This window comes from Solanum dulcamara, chromosome 5 (assembly GCF_947179165.1).
Source record: "Solanum dulcamara chromosome 5, daSolDulc1.2, whole genome shotgun sequence".
NCBI lineage: Eukaryota > Viridiplantae > Streptophyta > Magnoliopsida > Solanales > Solanaceae > Solanum > Solanum dulcamara.
In genome coordinates, this window is record NC_077241.1 from 55,386,246 (window position 1) to 55,409,644 (window position 23,399).

Consider the following 23,399-nt stretch of genomic DNA (forward strand, 5'->3'; position numbering starts at 1 on the left):
ATTTTTTAACAATTCTTCCTCCTCAATTGCCTCTCAACTTTTTCTTTTTCTATTTTATTTATTTTTCTTTTCTTATTTTCCTTTTATTTATTGTTTTTAGATTTTGTTTTGTTTTTCTCCACTTCTATTTTTTTTTCACTTTTCTCTTTCTTTATTTATTATATTTTCTTTTCTCTCGTTTTTTATTTTTTCATTTTCCTTTTTCTTTATTTTTGTTTTCATTTATTATACTTTTTTTACTATTGTTTTAAAAAACATTTATTCTCTTTTTTTTCGTCCATGGGGCTTAACTTGTTGTTTGGAAATACTCGAGTTAATAAGTCTTACATTTAAGACAATAGTTATAAAATATCTCGTAAATCAAAACCTCTTGCCAATGAGACGTATCTTATTTTCTGAAAGTCTTTTCTCTAAGTCTTGCCTATAAGACAAGAGTTATGGAGCATTTGATAAATTAAGACACAATGTGATAGTGTCAAGTCTTGCTAATGGGTGTAACTTATTCTTAGGAAGATCTGGGGTAAGTCTTGCCTTTAAGGTAAGAGTAATAGAGCATCTGATAAATCAAGACACAATACGTGTAAGACCCCAGAAGTTGAAAAGCCAAAACAAATAAAGTCTCAGAAAAAGTACAGAAAATTGGTCTGGTGCAGGCTTCTACGAGCCGACCTGTGACCCGTAAGAAGTCGTAAGAGCCGTTCGTAGAAGGCCCAGCACTTGGGAAAAATCTTGAAGTTCTGAGACGAGTCAAGTGGCAATCTGTAGAAAGGGCTCATAGAAAAAGGTTCTGAGCAATGAAATTTCACTAAGTGTGAACTCACTCTACGATGGGTTCTTATGGATGGGCCAACAAAGCAGTGATGGAAGTCCTATCTTAACTGTAGACTCGCGGGATCGTCGCCGATGTCATCAACTCAGTTCTCCGAGGCTTTCTTGGAGAAGTATGTACTTCGCAGTTTGAGGGAGAGGCTGAGGGATGAATTCAAAGCGCCAGTGTAAGGATTGATGACAGTCATAGAGTATGAGTCTCGATTCCATGAGTTATCCAGGCATGCCACCATGATTATGCCGACAAAGAAGGAGTAGGTGCGCAGTTTGTTAGAGGGTTATCTGTTTCTTTGAGGTTAGCTACAAAGTAGATGGTTGCATCGTCTTGTTCATTCTTGAAGATAGTAGATCATGCCCATACTATTGAGTCTATATGTCATGAGGCGTATGGAGGAAGCGACACGAGGCCTTGCCGTCATGGAGATTTTAGTGGATGCGAGTCACATAGTAGGGGTTCTTTTAGCAGAGATTATCCACAACAGTATTCACCTAGCAGGCTGGTTCAGGGCACCTTACAGCTTACCGACGGTGGATCAACAGGTACCAGTGGTCAGAAAAGCCAGACTTCAGTTCAGTCTTCTTGGGATCAGACTTCTAGGAGGTCGTGGTGGCCATTCAGGTTCAGCTGGGACATCACAGGAGGGTTCATTTAGAGGATCATGATATGAGTGTAATGTGATAGGCCATCGCAGATGCTAGAGTCAGCAGAGTCCACAAGGTTAGCAAGTTTAGGCCCTAGGGTTGTCACGACCCGAACTAGGGCCTAATCGTGACACGGTGATCAAGAACCCCAAAGGATTAGCATACATCGCATTTATAAGGTATGATAAAATATATTAAAAATAAGTAGAAGAATAATCTCAAACATGAAAGTCTAGAGATGAAATGAAACTCAAGTCATATGTCCGAATGGACTACATCAACTTTATGTCTAACCATACCTCTATTATACTAACATAGGTGGAGGCATGGAACAAGCCATTAGCTCCCCAAACAAGAAGAGAATGTCTCAAAATAACAACATAGTCTTGAAGTTGCAAGAAATTACAAGCTCGATAGGTAGTTTCCAAAGCATGAGGACTTACCAAATTAAGTGAACAAGCCTTCTATCTAGCCATGAGAGTGTGTACGGTGTTCATCGCGCCCTACATTATAATATAATATAGGCAAACAAAAGTATGTATTAGTACTTTGAATGTACTAAGTATGTGAGCAATGCAATACATGACATAAAAGCAATGACATATGATCAAGGCTAGAACATATAATAAGTAGACCATTTACACGTAATAGTGAATCATAAGTAAGGCTAATGTCATTTTAAACCATAATGCAACCTTATGAAGATGACTTGCACAATGCATGGATAGTCATGAGTTATAATGAGGAATCAAAAAAGAGCTTGCAAGTTCATAAGTAGTAGTAAGGACCTTAAATCATATTGAGAGTTAATAAACCATAGGTGAGAAAACATACTTCACTTTGTGAGAGGCGTATTAGCCATAGTAAAAATTACCTTAAACATTGAGAGAGAGACCTTGTACCTTTGTGAGAGAGACTGTTAACCGACATAAACCATGTGAGCTATAACATAGAGTCCCGATGTTATCCCTACATCGAAAGAAAGGGGAAGACTACTTGTCAAGGTAGATTCTGTCATGCCTAAGTGGATCCACTAAGCTACATGAAGGATCAAGCCTCTACTACGGGTGACCCTTAAACGAATAGATCTTTTTCTACGGGTGATCCTTTATCCTACAGTAGTACGTAGTTCAACTACGGGAGAGAATGCCTATCCCAAGGTCCACTTGGTGCTAGGTAAGCTCTCAACGGAATAGGCAAATCATAAGACATAGAGTCAATCATCATGTGGAAGGGGTCATATCTACTACCCGTCCATCATTCATAAAGCATAATCATAGAATAACTCCTTCTTATCTCATGTAATGTCAGTATAGACATTTCATCATTACATATCTTTATTCGTAAGATATCTTTAGGGCCTTAACTCACCTTATCATTAACTTGCTTAAAACATCATAAAAACATCATTCATAACCTCCTTTGCATAAAGCATCTTTAAACTCATTCATAGACCTTATCAAATATTCATAAAACTTTCATTGGGCATAACTTGAAATTCGAGATCATAGCTTATACTTGTAAATTTGGGTAAAACATGCATACATGATCAATTGACTTGGAAATCATGGAATTTGAGTGAAAACATACATGACCAGATAGTTTGTATCAACCCACACATATTTTATGAAGATGACATCAATTTGAAGAAATATTGAATGTACCCATAATCCATATCATAACCCAAATAATCAATGTAGGGAATTTATAGAAAATCATTGAAATTATTATTTACAATCTTCACCAATCTTCCATAAGTCTCAAACATCATTTATAAAAACGTTCATCGAAAAACTCCTTTAAAACTAATCATAGTTCATGAAAATTACCAATTAAAATAGCATTATGCATGGACACTTATAGAATAACTTGAAATTATGCAATTAAGGTAGAATCATGCTTACAATAATCATTGTAGTTACATAAAAATGAAATTGAATATGATACATTGGAATAGAGTTTCTTGAAGAAGTTGTTAGTAGATATGGGCTTTCTTGCTAAATGCATCCATTGAATCATGACATGTGTGACTATTGTGTCTTACTCCTTACTGATTAATAGGGGACTGAAACCATCTTTCAAGGCTAAAAGGGTATTGAGACAGAGTGACCCTATGTCTCCTTATCTCTTTGTCTGAGCAATGGAATATTTAGGAAGGGAATTGAGTATGTTAGCACAGAATGGAGATTTCAACTATCATACCAGATGTAGGAAATTAGGAAATATTCATATTTGCTTTCCTGATGATCTTCTGATATACTGCATACAAATACTATTTCCATTCAACTCTTACATGTTGCTTTTATGAGATTCTTCATGGCCTATGGCCTCCATGCTAATCCACAAAGAGTGCTTTATATATTGCTGGAGTGTCACAACACATTAAAGAAAAGATCATAGCAGAGATAGGATATAAAGAAGGAAGGCTACCTTTTAAATATCTTGGAGTACCACTAAATACAAAGAAGCTTAGTATACAACATTAGATGTCATTGATAGAAAAGATCACAACAAAAGTGAAGTGTTGGTCAGTAAAGCTACTCTCTTATGCAGGAAGAATATAGTTGATTAAATCAATGTTGTTTGGAGTACAAGCATATTGGGCACAAGTATTTCTAATCCCAAAGAAGGTAATTAAAGATATTGATCAAATATGTAGGACATTCTTATGGATAGGTGCTAATATTGTATCAAAGAAGGCTTTAGTATCTTGGAAAAATATGTGCAAACCCCAAGGTGTTAGAGACCTGAATATACTGAACTTGAGCTTACGGAACAGAGCTGCTATTCTCAAATGGTTATGGAATATGGCAAGGAAAAAGGAATGCTTGTGGATTCAATGGATTTACAGTTTTTCATGAAGAACAATCCAATAGAAACAATCCAGATTCCTAAGACTATTTCTTGGGTTGTGAGGAAGATATTAAACTTAGGGAGCTCTTCATGAAAGGAAATACAAGGTGCTCTACTTGTAGCTTTCACGACAAGTCAGCAAGGAGGAAGATATTCAACTAAAAAAATATATGCTAGTTTGATGCCTCAATAAAGTAGAGTAGAGAAGTTATACACTACACCCTTGTATGCATCTGAGATATAAATTCATTCTCTGGTTAGCTGTCCATAACAGGCATGCAATAGTGGATAGACTAATGAAAATTGGAATCCAAGTGCCTCCTGAATGTGCTTATTGTGGTACTCAGTTGGAATCATTTGAACATTTATACTTTGAATGTTTGATCACTAGGACTTTATGGAGTAGACTGTGGCACTGAATGGGGCCAAATATGAATATTCAGAACTAGAATACTGAACTGAAATGGGTGTGTATGACAGCAAGGAAGAAAATAGGAAGAGCCAAAATTATAACCAGTTACTTTGCTATGATTATATATAGTATATGGTATGAGATGAACAAGATCAGGTTCCAGAAATGAAGGATAGATGAAAATAGAGTATTGAAAGATATAGCACTACAAATGCACATCAGAAGTCAAACAAGGCAGAAATGGCAAGAAGAACTCCAACAATTTGATGACATACCTTAGGGAGTTGATAGAAGTAGTTGAGAGTGTATTATCATATTTGATGTATTTATAGGTTACGTAGGCTGATACATAAGAGAGTAGGTAGTCAAATCCCTGCTCTGATTTGTAAGCAAATGTTGGTTATTAATGAAAATCTGCCGTTCTACCAAAAAAAATATAATTGAAATAGCCCAATGCAATATCATCACTCTAGGGTTAGAGAACAATTGAAATTGAAGAGATCTTTTGAGGAAAACCTCGGGACTCCATGGATAAAAGGAACTCATGGATCAATTCTCACATACCTTGGGTGGATTCCTTGATTGAAGCTTGAAACTTGATGGAAGAATTGAAAACCCTAGTTGATCCTTCAATTAAGTCTTGTAGGAGAAGAAGAGAGTCTTGAGAGGATATTATGAGGGGAATACTAGTTAGTGGAAAGATATATTTCTTAAAAATACCTAAAAATGACTTAGAATAGGGTTAAAAGGCTTGGAAAAGGACCAAAATAGCCCTAGAAGACGTACATGATTTTTCTGAGGATTTAACTTCTATGACTCGTAGAAAACTCTATGGATCGTAGAGTTGAGTCATAATGTTTTCCTGATCTGGAAATCTCTAATAAAATGGTCATAACTTTTTACTCCAAACTCAAAATGAGGCAAATCGATGGCGTTGGAAAGAGAACTCAAAGACCTTTAATTTGATAGGTATTTGCCACCTAATTATTTATATTCCAAGATATATGATTATTTGAAGTTGATTCAAGTAAAATCTTTTATCGAAACTTAATCGATAAGGAAGCTTTCAACTCGTCTTTGTGTTAGAGGATTCTTGGCCTTAAAATATCTCAAAATCAATTCTCACACTTAATAATTGACCTTAAAACCTATACATAATTAAAAATCATTATTTATGACCCTACAAATGGCTTCTATGACTCGTTATTTAGTCTACAGGTCGTCAATATGAGTCTTCAAAGTAGTGCTCCAAAATTATAGGCTACTAGAATGAAACTTGGTCCCTATGCATTGTGTTTATGAGTCTTCAACATTTACACGATTCATAAAAATGACTTGTTAAACTTGCCCACACTTAGCCAAAGTTTTGAATTTAAGACCCTTCTTCTATGACTCTAAATGACGACTCATCAACCATTCTATGACTCATCCTGTTAAGTCGTTTCAGAAGTACCGAGGCTTAGTATTTTACCAAACTTAAACATTGATTCTATGACTCACTCTTACAAATCATAACTTTTTCTATGAGTCGTAACTCAACTCATAAACTTCCCTCCAAACTTGAATAAATTTCCCACCCTAAAGTGGATTTCTACGATCTACTCATACAACCCTTAGGAGTGCTTACGACTCGTAGGCCAATCGTCAACTCTAGGACAGTCCCTTTTCTTTGAATTTTTTTGGTTTGACTTTTCAACTTTCGGAATCTTATAAGGGCCTAGTTCAGCCGCCTAGAGAGGATGCACAGGGTGGAAAAAGTGATTCTCAGGGTACTAGGGGTGGTCCCCAGGCAGGACGAATAAGCGGTAGAGGTAGACGCAACCACATGTATGCTATTCTTGGTTGGCCAAAGGCGAAGGCATCGGATGCCGTCATTACAGGTAAGATCTCCATCTCTCATCAGCCTTCCTATGCTTTATTTCATCTAGGGTCTACTTACTTGTATGTGTCTACTTGTTATGCTACTCGATGGGATATTTTGTGTTAGCCATTCCTTGTGTTTATGCATGTAGCTACCCCCATAAGTGACTCTTTAGTAGTGAATCGAGTGTATCGATCCTAAGTGGTGACCATCTTAGGGAATGATACTAGAGCGGACTTGATTATGTTAGATATGGTAGACTTTGACTTGATTTTAGGCATAGATTGGTTGTCTACTCATCATGTGGTTTTGGATTGTTTCTCCAAGACCATTACCTTGTATTCCTGGTATTCCTCCGATTGTGTGGACATATACATTTAGTCATGTGTCGTGTGGTGTGATCTCCTTCCTCAAGGCTCAGTGGTTAGTAGGGAAAAGGTGTCTAGCCTATCTTTCTTATTTTTGTGACACTAGTGTTGACACTCCTTTTATTAATTTTGTTCTGTAGTTCGAGAGTTTCCTGATGTTATTCCCGCTGATCTACCTGGTCTTCTTCCTGAGCGTGATATTGATTTCGACATTGATATTGAGCCGGGTATACAACCAGTCTTTATTCCATAATACTGGATGGCTCTAGTTGAGTTGAAGGAGCTTAAGGTACAACTTTTGATTAAGGTTTTTTTTAGGCCCAGTGTGTCTCCTTGAGGTGCTCCTGTTCTATTCGTGAAGAAGAAGGATGGAACCTTACGTATGTGTATTAATTATAGACAACTGAACAAGATGACCTTTATCGCTATTTCGCTTTCTATAAAGCATAGTGTCAGTCTTTCTTACTTTATAGGATAGGAGAAGGTATCTCAAGAAAAAGTACCCGATGCCACGTATTAATGACTTATTTGATCATCTCCATGCTGCAATAGTGTTCTCTAAGATTCACTTGAGGTCGAGGAATCATCAGTTGAGGATTAGGAAGGCAGATATCCCTAAGACTACTTTTAGGACTCGATATGATCATTATGAGTTCCTAGTATGCCTCACAGTATTCATGGATTTGATGAACCATGTGTTTAGACCCTACTTGGACTCCTTCATTAGTGTATTCATTGATAACATCCTAGTCTACTCCAGGAGTAGATAGCAGCATGAGCAATACTTGATGATAGTACTTCATACCTTGTGAGATCAACAGTTGTATGCTAAATTCTCTAAGTGTAAATTTTGGCTTGAGTCTATGGTATTCTTGGGGCATGTGGTTCCAAAAATGGGATTATGGTAGATCCGATGAAGATAACAATAATTCGTGATTGGGCTAGGCCCACTTCTCCTACCCAAGTTCATAGTTTTGTTGGATTTGTAGGATATAACAAATGGATTATGGAGGGGTTGTCTTCTATGACAACATCTTTGACCATATTGACTTAGGAGAATATTCCTTTTCATTGGTCTGACGAGTGTGAGGTGAGCTTTCTGAAGCTCAAATAGCCCCGATTCTTACTCTTCTTCTTGAGGGCATGAGATTTACAGTTTATTGTGATGCTTCATATGTTGGCTTGGGTTGTGTTCTGATGCAGTAGTGTAAAGTTATTGCATATGCTTCTAGGCAGATGAAGGTGCATGAGCGAATCTTCCCCCACACATGATTTGGAGTTAGCAGCGGTAGTCTTCACATTGAAGATTTGGAGGCATTACTTGTATGACGCCCACTGTAGATCTACAATAAACACCATAATCTTCAGTACATCTTCAACCAGAAAAACCTTAATTTGAGACAGTATAGGTAGTTGGAGTTATTGAAGGACCATAATGTCAGTATTCTCTATTACCCGAGAAAGGCAAATATAGTAGCTGATACTTTGAGCCAGAAGGCGGTGAGTATGGAGAGCTTGGCATTCTTGTTAGTTGAGGTGTGGCCTTTAGCTTCAAAAATTCAGTCCTTAGCTAATCAGATGGTTCGTTTTCGTATTTTTAAGCCGAGTAGGGTACTTGCTTATGTAGAGGTTGGGTCCTCTCTGATGAAGTAGATCCAGGCACAGTAGTTTAATAAACCACAACTGAGGGTGATTCATGATAGGGTGCTCAGTGGGGAGGCTAGCAAGGTGACCTTAGATCCGAAGGGAATTTTGAGGATCGAGGGTCGTATCTGTGTTACTAGAGTTGAAGATTTAGTCAGGCTGATTCTTAAGGAGGTCTATTATTCCAGATATTTCATTTATCCCAATGTGGAAAAGATATATCGACCTACAATAATATTACTGGTGGTATGGGATGAAGCGAGAGATTTCAGCTTTTGTAGCTAGGTGCTTAAACGATCAGCAGGTGAAGTTCGAGCATCAGAGGCCAGGTGGTTTGACCCGTGGTTACGCATTCTTGATGGAAGTGGGAGCGGATAGATATGCACTTTATAGTGGGTTTACGATTTACTTCCTAGTGCTTTGATTCTATTTGGGTCATCATAGATCGATTGACCAAGTCTTCTCTCTTCTTACCAGTTTAGACTACTTACACTTTAGAGAGTTTGGCTTAGATTTACATCAGAGTGGTGGTCTAATTGCATGGGGTGTTGGTATTTTATCATTTTAGACCTTGGTACTTAGTTCACTTTGCATTTCTAGAGATCTATTCAAAGAGAGTTGGGCACTCAGGTTGAGCTCAACACAACTTTCCACCCCAGAATGACGATCAGTCAAATAGGACTATTCAGGTTTTGAAGGACATGCTATGAGCTTGTGTTATTGATTTTGGGTATCAATGGGGTCGATCTTTGGCATTGGCAGAATTTTCATATAATAACAGCTACCATTCGAGCATCGAAATAACACCTTTTGATGCATTATATGGTAGGAGATATCGTTCCTAGTGGGCTGGTTTGATGCTTTTGAGGTTAGGCCTTCGAGCATCGGTTTTTTACGTGATTTGATAGATAGAGTTTGTATGATCCAAGAGAGGCTTCGTACTTCCCAGAGTAGGCAGAAGAGTTATACTGATTGGAGGGTTCAGCCTTTGGAGTTTATGGTTGGAGAACGAATATTTCTGTGGGTGTCGCCCATGAAGATTTTGATGAAATTCGTGATGAGGGGTAAGCTTAGCCCCATCTTCATTGACCCTTTTGAGATCTTGAGGTTGATAGGAGAAGTAGCTTATGAGTTAGCCTTTCCCCTAAACACTTTTGAGTGTTTATCCTATATTTCATGTTTTCATGCTGCATTGGTACATTCTAGACGAATCTCACATTCTTTAATGGGATTCGATTTAGCTTGATGAGTCATTAGCTTTTAAGGAGGAGTCTGTGGCTATTTTAGACAGACTAGTTAGGAAGCTGAGGTCTAAGGAGATCCCATTGGTGAAGGTCCAGTGGAAGCATAGTCCGGTAAAGGAGGCTACTTGGGAGATTGAGCAGGATATGCGGATCCGATATCCTTACCTTTTTGAGCCATCAAGTATCTTTTCTTCTTTTGACTTTTAAGGATGAAAGTCCTTTTAGTAGTGGATGTTGTAATGACCTCCAAGGTTATTTCCATGCTTTTGTATATTTTTACCATTTTGCCCTTCCTCGTAGCTTCTTAATAGCTTTTGTGTGATGTTGGAATGGGTGGCATGCTCCTTGAGATAGTTAGGTGAGCTTGGTGTGAGATTTTTCCTGTTTAGAGGTTTAAAGTGAAAAAAGTTGATCTTAGTCAACATCCGGAGATTCGATTGTCGTATGGAAATTTCAACGATTTCATCAACTCTGAAAGGTCTTTTTTAGTCTATAAGGAAGGTTGGTTCAAATTTTGGAGTCTTTTTTTTGAGTTTGTGTGATTTACCGTTTTAACTTTAAAATTTTGGCTAAGTTTGACTTTGGTCAATATTTTGAGTAAACACACTCGGATGAAAATTTAATCAGTGTAGTTAGCTCCTAAACGCAGAGTTTGGTCTAGGACGACCTTTGATTCGGTGCTTGAGGTGCTCGGAATGAACTTTTCACCGTTTGGGCATTTTAAGTATTTTGTTTGAAAGCTTTGACTTTGGTCAATATTTTAATGAGACATTTTTCGTTGGTTATTTCATCGATTTCATTGAGTATGGAATGCCAGTTCCAGTTGGTGTCATAGTCCATTTGCATTGGCGGGGTTCCGAACGAGTTTTGAGCCCTCGTTGGGGAACTTTTTCCCCTTGGTGAACTACTGCTGCTGAAATTTGCTATCCGTGATAGCGGGCCTTTAGCCGCTTTCGTGTAGGTCTAATAAGTTATGATCCGCATTCGCATGAGGAGCTCTGCGTTCGTGGAGTTCGCTGAGTCAAAGCTCCATGATCGCAGAAGGTAAGTTTTCTAACCTCCGTATTTGCGGAGATAGCCTCCGTATTTGCAAAGGCCAAAATGTCGACATCAATGGTCTTTAAGACCCGTGTTCAGCTTATATTTCTCCATTTCCCACATAATCAAAACTCAATTTTGAGAGCAAGTCTTGATCATTTTCGATAGTTCTTATTGCATTGTGTTCGAAACTTCTACGAAGATGTTTTGGACCCCATCCTCGTCCCAAAAACCCTGTAAGTCTTTCATAACTTCATTGAAATCTTCCATTTTTGACCATCCTAGGGCTTGATTTTGGTTAGACTAATTTGAGCCCTCCCGGTGCTCAAAATTTTCCTATTTTTGGGATACAAGTTCCTTGAGCTATTTGGGACCTTATGACAGAGTTGGTTTTTCAATTTCGTGCGTGAGTTCCAATGTCGAATTTTGACCCAATTTTGGTTCCATTTTTAATTATGGTACTATGGGTATCGTTGGCTTTATTTTGATGTGTTCTTCTCTAATTTGGTAGAGTGGCATCATTAGGAGGCAGCCCCAAAAGGAAAAGCTTTAGTTAGCGGTTCTTGTCCGATTTCGGCCTTGTGGTAGGTTATGGTGTCTTTCTTTTAGACTTGGCTCGATTAGAATTTGTATATTATGCGTAGTATTGCATGTTTAGGTTGGTAAATTTAGGTGTTGATAGCCTTTTGAGCAAAAGAGGAGTTGATAGTCATCGTGGGTAATTAGCTTGGATCTTAGACGTTGAAACCTTAATTTAGGCACTTTCTTGTCTTGTTTGTATCACTTAGTATCCTTAGAACATACTCCTCGATGACTTGAAACTTAGGACGCCGCTCGTTTGACTTGGTTGGTTGTGTTGCCCTTTTTGGTGTGTTTTTGGCGTATACTTGTGTTTTACTTGCTTATGACATTGAAATATTGGGCTTGAGGTCGTGATTTTGGCACGCCGAAGTTCCAGATTAGTGAATTGATGCCCTTGGTGGGGTTTTCCCTGGCTTTGGGTGAGTCATGATTATTTATATGCAGGTTGCCTTTGTTGCTTCACTGATGTTTTCAATCATTTAAATGGATGAATAAATGAAAGGACCGGGATTTTTGTAAATGAATACATATAAGGATTTGGAAATACTGGCAATCTCATTGGGTATGGCACTTCATGATTTTGATGAGCTCAAGTTATAATTCTGAGCGGCCCTTGTATGGACTTTGGGCTACATGTTATATTCACTATTAATAAGCTCGAGGTGTGAATTTTAGGTGGTGTGTCGATATATTCCGGATATTGATGAGCTCGAGGGTTATTTTGGGCACTCCATAATTGTTTTGGGATTATTATTGCATCTATGCTTTGTTATATATACTTACTCTTCCAGTATTTTGTGAGTTGAGACAATGGTTATGGTTATGTATTGTTGTTGGGTTTATTTGGCCTCTGTATGTTCTTCTCGCATCTCGTGTTTTGGTACTCATACTGCACTTCTGCATCTTTTTGATGTAGATCTCAGTTCGAGCCACCCTAGCTCGCGCCTAATCATTCGTAGCTATGCCAGATCCGAATAATGGTGAGCTCCTAACGTCCAGAGAATTCCTTCTTTCCTTCTTTTGTATTGACTTACACTTGTATGTTTGGACATTTATCTCTCAATTATATATATTGTCAACTTTTGTACTTAATAGCTCTTGTATAGGTGACACCAAGTCCTAGGATAGGTCTAGCGTCAGTTCATCATTTTTGGTCACTTTTGGCCTTTTTAAATATTTTGTATTGTATTTACATATCTATACCTTGGCCCGATCTCTTTTGTTATATTATTCTTGTTTCTGCCTAGATTTAAATTAATGTTTGACTTTCGCTTTTGAGTTGGGTTGGCTTACCTACTTGGGGGTTATAATAGGCGCTATCATGGCTCGAATTTGGGTCGTGATAATTAGACTCATTAGAGAAAGGTTGAAGACTATTCAAAGCCGACAAAAGTCTTATTCGGATGTGAGGAGAAGGGAACTTGAGTTTGAGGTGGATGATTGAGTTTACTTGAAAATCTCACCTATGAAGGGTGTGATGCGTTTTGGTAAGAAGGGGAAGCTTAGTCCCTGATATGTAGGCTCATATCAGATTTTAAAGCGTTATGGAAAGGTGTTATATGAGTTGGATTTTCCTTTGGAATTGACATCGGTGCATCCAATGCTTCATGTTTCATTACTGAAAAAGTGTATTACTGATCCTAGCTCCATTGTGCCTTTGGACAACATTGGGGTGAAGGAGATTTATCCTATGAGGAGGTCCAGTTGAAATTCTAGACCAGCAAGTTCGTAAGTTTAGGAATAAGGAAGTAGCTTTTGTTAAGATGTTGTGGAAGAACCAAGAGGTTGAAGGTGCTAAATAGGAGACCGAGACTGGTATAATGTTATGATACCCTCATCTCTTTCCTTCTATTACAATATATGGTATTAAGTTCCTTTATGATTCACTCCTTCAAATTTATGCATGTTCATGAAATGAGTTTTGAAGTCATGTTTTAGCTTTGAGCTGAATATTCCATGGTTTTATTCATTTTACTATGTTATTGCATACATATTGGGTTGATAGTCTCTTTCCGTACTCTATTCATGCTAGCTTGAGTCCCATTCGAGAACGAAAGTTCCCAAGGTTGAGATATTGTAGGACCCAAAAGTTGGAAAGGCAAAACAAAGGAAGTCTCAGAAAAACTGTAGAAAACTGGTATGGTGCAGGCTTTTATGAGCCAACTTACGACTCGTAGGAAGGCAGTCGTAGAATGCCCAGCACTTGGGAAAAATCTTGAAGTTTTGAGATGAGTCAAGTAATGATCCATAGAAGATTTGACGACCTGTAGAAAAGGCCCATAGAAAAAAGTTCTGAGGAATGAAATTTCACCAAGTGTGAACTCACTCTACGAGGGGTTCCTACGGACTATAGAAGGTCCTACAACCCATAAGAAGGAACCATAGGATGAGTTCAGAAACTTGGTATTTGTGTTTTGGAAAAGTTGATTGGATGAGAGGGTCCTATGACCCGTAGTAGCATTGACGCATCGTAGATGAGGTTCGTAAGGTGGATCTTGAGATTTGAAAATGTGGCTAAGTGTTGGTATGTTTGACGGACCATTTCAAAGACCCGTATCTCATTCTACAATCTATAGAACTAAGTCATAGGGTCAAAGTACAATTTCAATTAGCTCAAAATTTTTGCAACAGTTCTACGACCCCATTCCTACGACCTATTCCCGATCTACGACCCATAGGTCCTTTCTAGCATAAATTAATAAAGAGTATTTTGGGTATCTCCTATCTTATCAGTATCTAAACTATGTTATTTTTGGGTGTTTTTCTAAACCTATAACTACCCAATTTCTTCAAAATTACTCCATTCCCTCTAAAACTACTTCATGCAATAATTCTCTTACTAGAACTCTCTTCCAAGGATCAAGTCTTCTTTTCCAAGAAAGAGTTAGGGTTTCAAGGTCAAATCAATTCTCCATTGCTTAGAGCTTGCTTTTAGGCTTTGATTATCAAGGTATATGAGAATTTATCCATAGATTTTTTTCCATCGATGGAGTCCCAAAGATTTCTCCCTATTTTTATCAAATTCAATTCAATGATTCTAGGATTTTGATTAATTTGCATGGGTCAATTCAATTATGATTTTACTTAATTACAATAGTCTATTAATTTATTATTTAAGTTAAATTAAATATTTTCAATAAGTTTTACAAGGACCCATGCATTAATTTATACTATGAATTTCAAGTTTTAAACTATGAATTTGTGATCAAGGATTTATGGATGATTTATGAAAGTTATAAACTATGTTTTCAAGTATGTTTCAAGTAAGAAGCAATGAATTGTGAAAGGTTTTCTCACAATATGCAAGAAATTATGATTTGGATACTTAGAAAGATAAGTGTCCACATGTTATGTTATGATCATGATTTTCAATGAGCCATTCTTATTATGTTATTTTATGAATGTGGATTAGTATTTAATTGTCTTTCCTAATGATTATATTTTCATGTATTCCATTGGGATCGACTTAGCACCGAATGAACTTTGTGGTGGGGATCCACGAGTGAACCCTAGTAGCAACCCTTAGTTCCAAAACTATGTGCCACCGTAGATGCCTTTATGGCTTAGCTAGTGGATCTAGATATATCTCATGTTTATGTTTATATAGAGTCTATCTTTGCAAGTAGCCTCTCTCTTCTCGGTGTGGGAGTTAAATCGAATTCCATGTTATAGCTCACATATTCTTAAATATTGGTTAAGGTTGATATCTCATATATGTATATGCTATATTCTATAAGCTCTTATGATATTTTACAATGCATTGATCTTATTAAATATTTTCAAGTGTTTTCAAGGTTGTCTCATGTTTTCAACATATTTGGTCATGCATCACATGCTCATATTGATTATGTCCTATTATTCTTATTCATGCATGCTTCTCACATACTTAGTACATTCCATGTACTAACACATACTTTTACCTATATTGTATCATAATGTAGGTCTGACGATCATCATTCGTATCTCGCTCGTGGCTAGAGATTAAGTTACTATTTTTTTGTGAGTCCTTATGTTTCGAGGTTGCAACACTTATGCTTTCCTTCATGCTTTATGACTTTCATTATTCATGTTGGTGAGCTAGAAATTTTTCCTATGCTCCGTCTAGACTAGTAGAGGCATGTTAGATTTGTTATGTCTATGTTGTCTTGTTATTCGGAGATTCTAGTTTGTTCCTTCTTATGATGAGATTTCCTTATTGAGTCTTCTATTCTGCATCTATTTTTTATCTTATTGTCTTACTTTCCTTATGTATGCTCATGTATGATATGTCAAGATGCTTGGTTGGGGTCTCTCGGGATCCTAATCGTCGTGTCATGTCTAGGGCCTAGATTGGATCGTGATAATATAATAGTGTCAAGTCTTGACCATGGATCCTAACTTTTTATTTTAAGGTTCTTTTCTAAGGGCCCGTTTGGATTGATTGAAAAAAATAGCTTTTAAAAAGTAACTTTTTAAATTGCTGAAACTTATTTTAAAAATAAGTAGTTACATATTTGGATAAAAGTGTTGTAACTGGAAAAAAGTTGTTGAAGTGTTTGATACATAAATGTTGTTAATTTTTTTTTTAATTAAAATGTCTGAAATACCCTTAAAGTTGTTAAACATTATACAATGTTAATTATTATAAAGCACTGAAAGATTTGATTTATTTTTCAATTATATTTATAAATAATAATGATTATATTTCTTTTTACCACAAATAATTTATAAAAAAAAATTAAAAAAAGAGAAAAAAATTTAGAAGAAAAAAAATTAAAGAAAGATCATGAAGAAGAAAAAAAACAGAAAAAAGAGCAAAAAGAAGGGGGAAAATTGAAGAAAAGAAAGAGCAAAAAGAGGGAATAAAACGGAAGAAAGAAAGACCAAGAAGAAGAAGAAGAAGAAAAAAAATAGCAAAGAAAAAAGTAGGAGAAAAATAATATAGGAATTTTAAAAATATTAAGGATAAAAAGGTAAAATTGTTGGTCAAACATAAATGACTTTTAAGCCAAAAAGAAAAAAGTAGGGGGAGATTGGGGGGGGGGGGAGGGTCAACTTTTTAACTTTGACTTCTTTTAGTAAATTTTAACTTATTTTAAATACTCTTTTTTGATTTGTGAAACACTTCCAAAAGTTAAAAAATAATTTAAAAGTTGGTTTGACCAACTTTTCAGCCAATCCAAATATGCTCTATGAGCTCAGTTGGATTAGCTAAGTAGCTTTTAGGTTAAAAAAAAAAAGTCAAACACTCTCAAAAACTAAAAATGACTCAATGCAAGAGTTATAGAACATCTAATAAGTTAAACATTGTGAAATATTGTATTTATATTTAACTCTTGAGTTACTTTTTGCTTATAAGGCAAAAGTTATTGTGTTCCCTATAAGTTTGACTTAGTGAACATGGTGTAAAATGTTGCTCATGAGGCACAACTTGTTATATGAAAGTCCTTGAGCCAAGTCTTGTTTTTAAGGCAAGAGTCATAGAGCATCTCATACATCAAGACACAATGTGGTAGTGTCAAGTTTAGCCAATGGGGAATAACTTGTTATTTTAAAGTATTTGGTCTTACTTGCCTCTAAGGCAAGAATTAAAGAACATCTCATAAGTTAGACATAGTGAAATAGTGTAAACTATTACCCATGAGGTATATATTCTTTTTTTAAACCCCTAAGCTACATTTTGCCTTTAAGGAATAATTATTGTGTTTCCCATAAGTTAGACTTAGTGAAAATGGTATAAATTATTGCCCATGAAGCATAACTTGTTATTTGAAAGCTCTTGCGCTAAGTCTTGCCTCTAATGCAAAATTTATAAAGCATCTCATAAACCATGACACAATATGATAGTGCCAAGTCTTGTCATGGGGCTTAACTTGTTGTGTGAAAGTTCTTGGGCTAGTAAGTCTTATCTGTAAAGTAATAATTATATAGTATCTCATAAATCAATACCTCTCGCACAGGAGCGTAAGTCATAACTTGTTGTTTTGAAGTTTTTGGTGTAGGCTTTGCCCCTAAGGCAAAAATTATAGAGCATCTCATAAAATAAAAATAATAAGATAGTGTCAACTGTAGCTCATTTAACGTAACTTGTTCTTTGAAAGTCCTTAACTTGAATATTGTATCTAAGGCAAAAAATTACAAAATATCTCGTATATATACTAAATTTAAAATAGTAAGTATGGAAAAAATTATCTTAAATCTTGACACTTGAATCAAGAGGTAAATTTTATTTAAAAGTACTATGAAATGTATAAAATAAGTAGTTTTTTCAGCTTCATAAGTAAAAATAAAAAATAAATATAAGTGAAGAAAGAAAAAAAAGGGAAAATATATTTAATAAAAAAGAAAGAAAAAACAGAAAAAGGAAAAGAAAAGAAAAAGACAAAAAAAGAGGGGAAAAAAGGAAATTTTAATTTTTTTAGTTCCATTTATTTATCAAAACATAAATTATGATATAATATTAAGCTCCTTTTAATTTGTAAGATTTTGAGGGCAATTTTGTCAAACGAACTTTCATTAAATGAATGGAGATATTTTTGTAAGACTTTTCTTATGGGGGACAAAATACCAAGATTAGCCCCTACGAAGACCATTTTTGAACCCGTAAATGATTATGACTTGTATTTGCGACTTTCATACTAAAACCCACAATGTGACGATAGAGATCTCAATTTTAGGCCTTCTTATTTGATTTTTTTTTAGATAAAACTTCTAGAATTAGTCAATAAGATCCAAAGGAATATTAATATTCCACAAAAAAATTAAAGTCAACATCGAATGTGAAGAAAATTAGAATGCAAATGAACTTGTAAAATCACAAAGAACAGTGAAAATTCGAACTCGAATCATTTTTATATAGTGGGAGCAAACACAGAGAATAGAAACCATTTACCAAAAGAATTGAAACACAATTCATAAATTTACATTCTAAACTAAAATAGTAGAAAAAATGAACTAGGGTTATTACTGATCAAATGAGAAAATTTTAAGAGAATGAGAAAAAGGAAGAATTTACAAATTGATTTTGTTAGATGAAGAAATCGCAAGAGAGCTCGCCGAAGAAAGAGACGAGAGAGGAGCAAGTAGGTAGCCGAGGTAGAGTGGTCAATCAAGTTGAGATAGTAGATACAAATACCCAACAATAATTTTATTTGACTCTTGCATACGAGCAGGGGTGTTCAACAAAAATAACAAAATGGAACCAAACTAAAAAAAATGTCTTAAATGGAGCTATTTAAAGGGTAGAATGATATTTGTTATTGTAAGCAAACTCTGAAATAATAAGAATGATATCAATGATCCCAAAATCATTCACATATATTTGTAGCATATCCTTAAGGACATGAATAATATGCTTGGACTAACCATTAGTTTATAGGTGAAAATTTGTATTGAGCTTTACTCAAGTGCCCAACACCTTGTGCATGGACCTCAAGAAATGAGATATGAATCGAGTATCCTAATTGAAATGATAGAAATAAAAACCTCATGCAAATGAACTATCTCTTAAATGTAGATCTTGATCAATCTGACTGAAATGCAGATAGTCTGAACCAGAATGAAATAAGAAAATTTAGTTAATCTATCCACAATGACCTAAATACTATCAAACTTTCTCAAGTTTGTGACAACCTTACCACAAAGTCCATAGCAATTTATTTCCACGTCCACTCAGGTATAAGTATCCTCTAAGTCATACTATCCGATTTTTGGTGCTCATACTTCTCTTCCTTACAATTAAGCACCAAGAGACATTCTTCATGATGTCTCTCTTCATCTGACACTGCCAATAATGTTGATTCAAATCATGATACATCTTTGTTTTCCTACGTGAATAGAGTACCTCTAACTATGAAACTTTTTCATGATCAGCTTAGTCAAATCATCTATCTTTGATATATAAATGTGACTCTTAATCCTCTAAACACCTTCATCATCAAGAATTGATTCATTAACCTCTCCTTTCAACACTTGTCTCAAATTGTACAATATTTCTAAACTTCAAACTATTGAGTCTTAATTTATTCCACCAAAAGTGATTGAGCCTCAATACAAGCTAAAACTCTATAAGACCCCGAAATATCAAGCTTCACAAAGCTATTAGTCAAGGACTAAACATTCATAGTCAAGGGACATTACTCACCTGCAACATAGCCAAACTACTTTTACTAACTATCTTACGACTCAAAGCAACCATTATCATATTAGTCTTGCTATGATGATAAAAAATAGTCATATCGTAGTGCTTGAGCAACTCCAACCACCTCCACTACCTCAAATGAGATATCTTTAATTAAAAATAAAGTGAAGGTTGCAATTATCCAAATAAATCTTACTAGGCACATAATAGAGGTAGTGCCTCCAAATATTCAAAGCGAGCACTTTCATTGCCAACTCCAAGTCTTGAGAGGGGAGGTTTTTTTTATGAGGCATAGGTTATAACCTTGAATTTCTACATCAATAAAAAATCAAGGCTTATATGAGAAACATCACAATAAATTGTAAAACCTTCTCCCTCCACGAGTAATGTCAATATTGAAGCCAAAGTCAACAAGTATTTAGACTTTAGAAGCTCATCTCTATAAGACCCCGGAAGTTGAAAAGCCAAACAAACGAAAATAATGTTGAAAAAAGTTGAAGAAAACTACTGGTGTAGGCTTCTACGAGCTAACCTATGGGCCGTAGGAAGTTCTATGGGCCATATGAAGGCAGTCGTAGAAGGCCCAGTATTTGGGAAAAATTTGAAGTCTGAGATGATTGAGGTTGATGATCTGTAAAGGTTTTGACAGGCCATAGGAAAGGCTTGTAGGAATGGTCCTGAGACAGGGAAAATATTCTAAGTGTCAACCCACCCTACGGGGGATTCCTATAGACCGTAGGATTTTATCCGATCCATAGTAAGGACCCGTAGGTGAGGTTCAGAAACTCTAGATTTTTGCATTTGGAAAAGTTGCCAGGATGAGGGGTCCTTACGACCCGTAGGACCTTTTACGGACTGTAGACCTTGATCGTAAGATGGGTCCTGAAGTTTGAGAATTTGGCTAAGTGTTGGGGTGATTGACGAAGACTTCTTATGGCCCATCGACTAACTTGCGACCCGTAGGTCCCTACTCATAGGCCATTTTGGCAACTTTTAATAAGGGCTATTTGGGGGGGGGGGGGTCAATGCCTAAAAAAAGAGCCAAAAGCAAAAAATGGATGTATAGCTGAGAAAATATCCAATTCAATTTCGATACTGGGTAGGATTCAATTTCTTATCTCTTGTATCCTAAATCTATGTTGTTTTGGGGTGTTATACTAACCCGATAAGCAGCTAAATCCTTCAAATTCTCATTATTCCCTCTCATTCACTCAAATTCACCTAAGGAGTTCAAGTTTTCCTCTCAAGTCTTCTTCTACAAGAAAGAGTTAGGGTTTCATGATTCAACTCAATTCTCCATTGCTTAAGAGTTTGCTTTTGGGCTTTGAATATTAAGGTATGCGGGAATTTATTCATGGATCCTACTTCCATCCATGGAGTCCCAAAGAATCCTCAATTCTCTTTTCATAAATTCCTTCTAAATTCTAGTTTTGATCAAATTTCATATGGGTCAACTTAATTATAATTTGTTTAATTATAATGGTTCACTCATGCATGCTTTTAGTTCATTGAAATATTTTCAATGTATTTTTTAATAGCCCATGTATTATGCTATCGATTTTAAGTATAAATTTTGAATTTATGATCATGAATTTTATGAATTCTCATTATGATTTATGAAAGTTATGCACTATGATTCAAGTATAAAACAATGAATTGTGAAAGGTTTTCTCACAAGATGCAAGTTATGATGATTTGAATACTTAGAAAGGTAAGTATCTACAAGTTTAAGTTATAATCATGGTTTTCAAGGAGCTATTTTTATGATATATTTTCATGATGTTGGATTGGTTGATTTACCTTTCCTAATAACTCTGTTTTATGTATTCCATTGGGATTAACTTAGCACCGAGAGGACTTTGTGGTGGGGATCCACAAAGGAAGCCTAGTAAAAATCTTTAGTTCTAAAACTACGTGCCACCATAGGTGAATTTATGGCCTAGCTAGTGGATCCACATACAGCTCATGTTTATGTTTATGATACAGAGTCAACCTTGGCAAGTAACCTCTCTCTTTCCGATGTGGGAGTTATATCGAATTCAATATTATAGCTCACATGATCTTACATATCAGTTAAGGTTAATATCCCACATATGTATATGCTATGTCTATAAGCTTATGATAATTTTTTAAAATGCATTGACCATATGTTTATGATTTTAACATATTTTTAATTTTTACTCATAATTCTAAGATATTTGTCATGCATCACATGCTCATATTGTTATGTCTGATTATTATTGTTTATGCATACTTCTTACATACTTAGTGCATTTCATGTACTAACATATATTTTTTCCTACATTGTATTATAATGTAGGGTCTGACAAGCATCATGTATGCTCCACTCGTGGTTAGAGATTGAGCTTACTTTCTATTATTATTGAGTCCTTATATTTCAAAGATGTGACATTTATGATATTCCTTTATGTCTATGACTTCTCTTCTTATATTGGTGAGCTAGGAACTTCTCCTAAGCTCCATCCCTAGTAATAGAGGCATGTTAGATTGTTATGAAGTCTATTTTGTTATGTTCTTGAGGAGTTGATTTCTTCTTTATCGAGACTTTCATGTTGAGAATTTATTTTCGCATTTATGATTGAGTCTTGTTGTCTTATTTACCTTATGTATGCTCATAAATGATATGTTAAGCGGCTTGGTTGGAGTTCTTCGGGATTCAAATACCTGTGTCACACATTGGGCCTAGATTGCGTCATGAGAAATTTGGTATCAAAGCACAAGGTTTTAAGGTATCCTAGAGATTCTAACATGCTGTGTCAAGTGGAGTCTTCTTTATCATTGTGAAGCGCATCACATCTATGAATAGGAAGCTATGAGACATTTAGGGAACTTCACTTCTTTCGACATTCTTATGTCATTCCATAAAGTTGAAAACTAAGGCTTTTCCTTCTAACGCTTTCTCTTTACAATTACAGTATTATGCCTCCAAGGAAAATTCCTGCAAGAAGGAATGTGAATGAGGAGCATTAAGCTCCCCAATCTTCAAATAATCCTTTGAATGAGCAAGTCTCTTATGCAGAGTTTTGGGCCGCATTTCAAGTGCTTTCCCAAGCCGTAGCCGCTCAAGCTAATAAGGAGGTTATGGATCCCGTAAACCTAACTATGGGTACAACGGCTAGTCAAATTTGTGACCTCACCTGTATTAACCCTCTCAAGTTTCATGGTTCTAAGATGGATGATAGTTTGTTTTGGGTATGTTGGACTTGGTGGCCAAGGAATGTAGAACTGCTATGCCAATTAAGAAGATGGACATTTTAAGACTCATGAAATATTTTGAAGAAATCAAGGAGGAAAAGTTGAAAGAGAGGTCTAGAAGGGAGTCCAAGAGGACTCGAACCGATGGTGGTGAATATTCTCATGGTAAGTCGGGTAATGGTGGACATCCTTAATTTCACCAAAATTACTTTGGCCAAAATTCTTCTAAAACTTTGGCTCTAAAGTTTAACAAATATTGGATGTCTAACCCTTTGCCTCAAGGAGGAGCCCTTAGTGGTCAACCTATTCCCCATGAAAGAAGTGTAGGAAGAAGAATCTTTGAGAATGTATATCGGGTTCGGGTGCTTGTTTTGGTTATGGTAAAATAGGTCACCAAGTGAAGGATTGTCTTTCGAATTCTACAAGATATGGAGATAGTCGACCCCAGACTCAAGCTCAGATTAATATAGACCGATCGCCTAGCATGGCACTACTTCAGGTGGCGGTTAGTGCCAAAACATGTTTTATGCTATATAGACTCGCCAGGAGTTAGAAGATTCGCCCGATGTTGTGACTGGTATATATAAAGTCT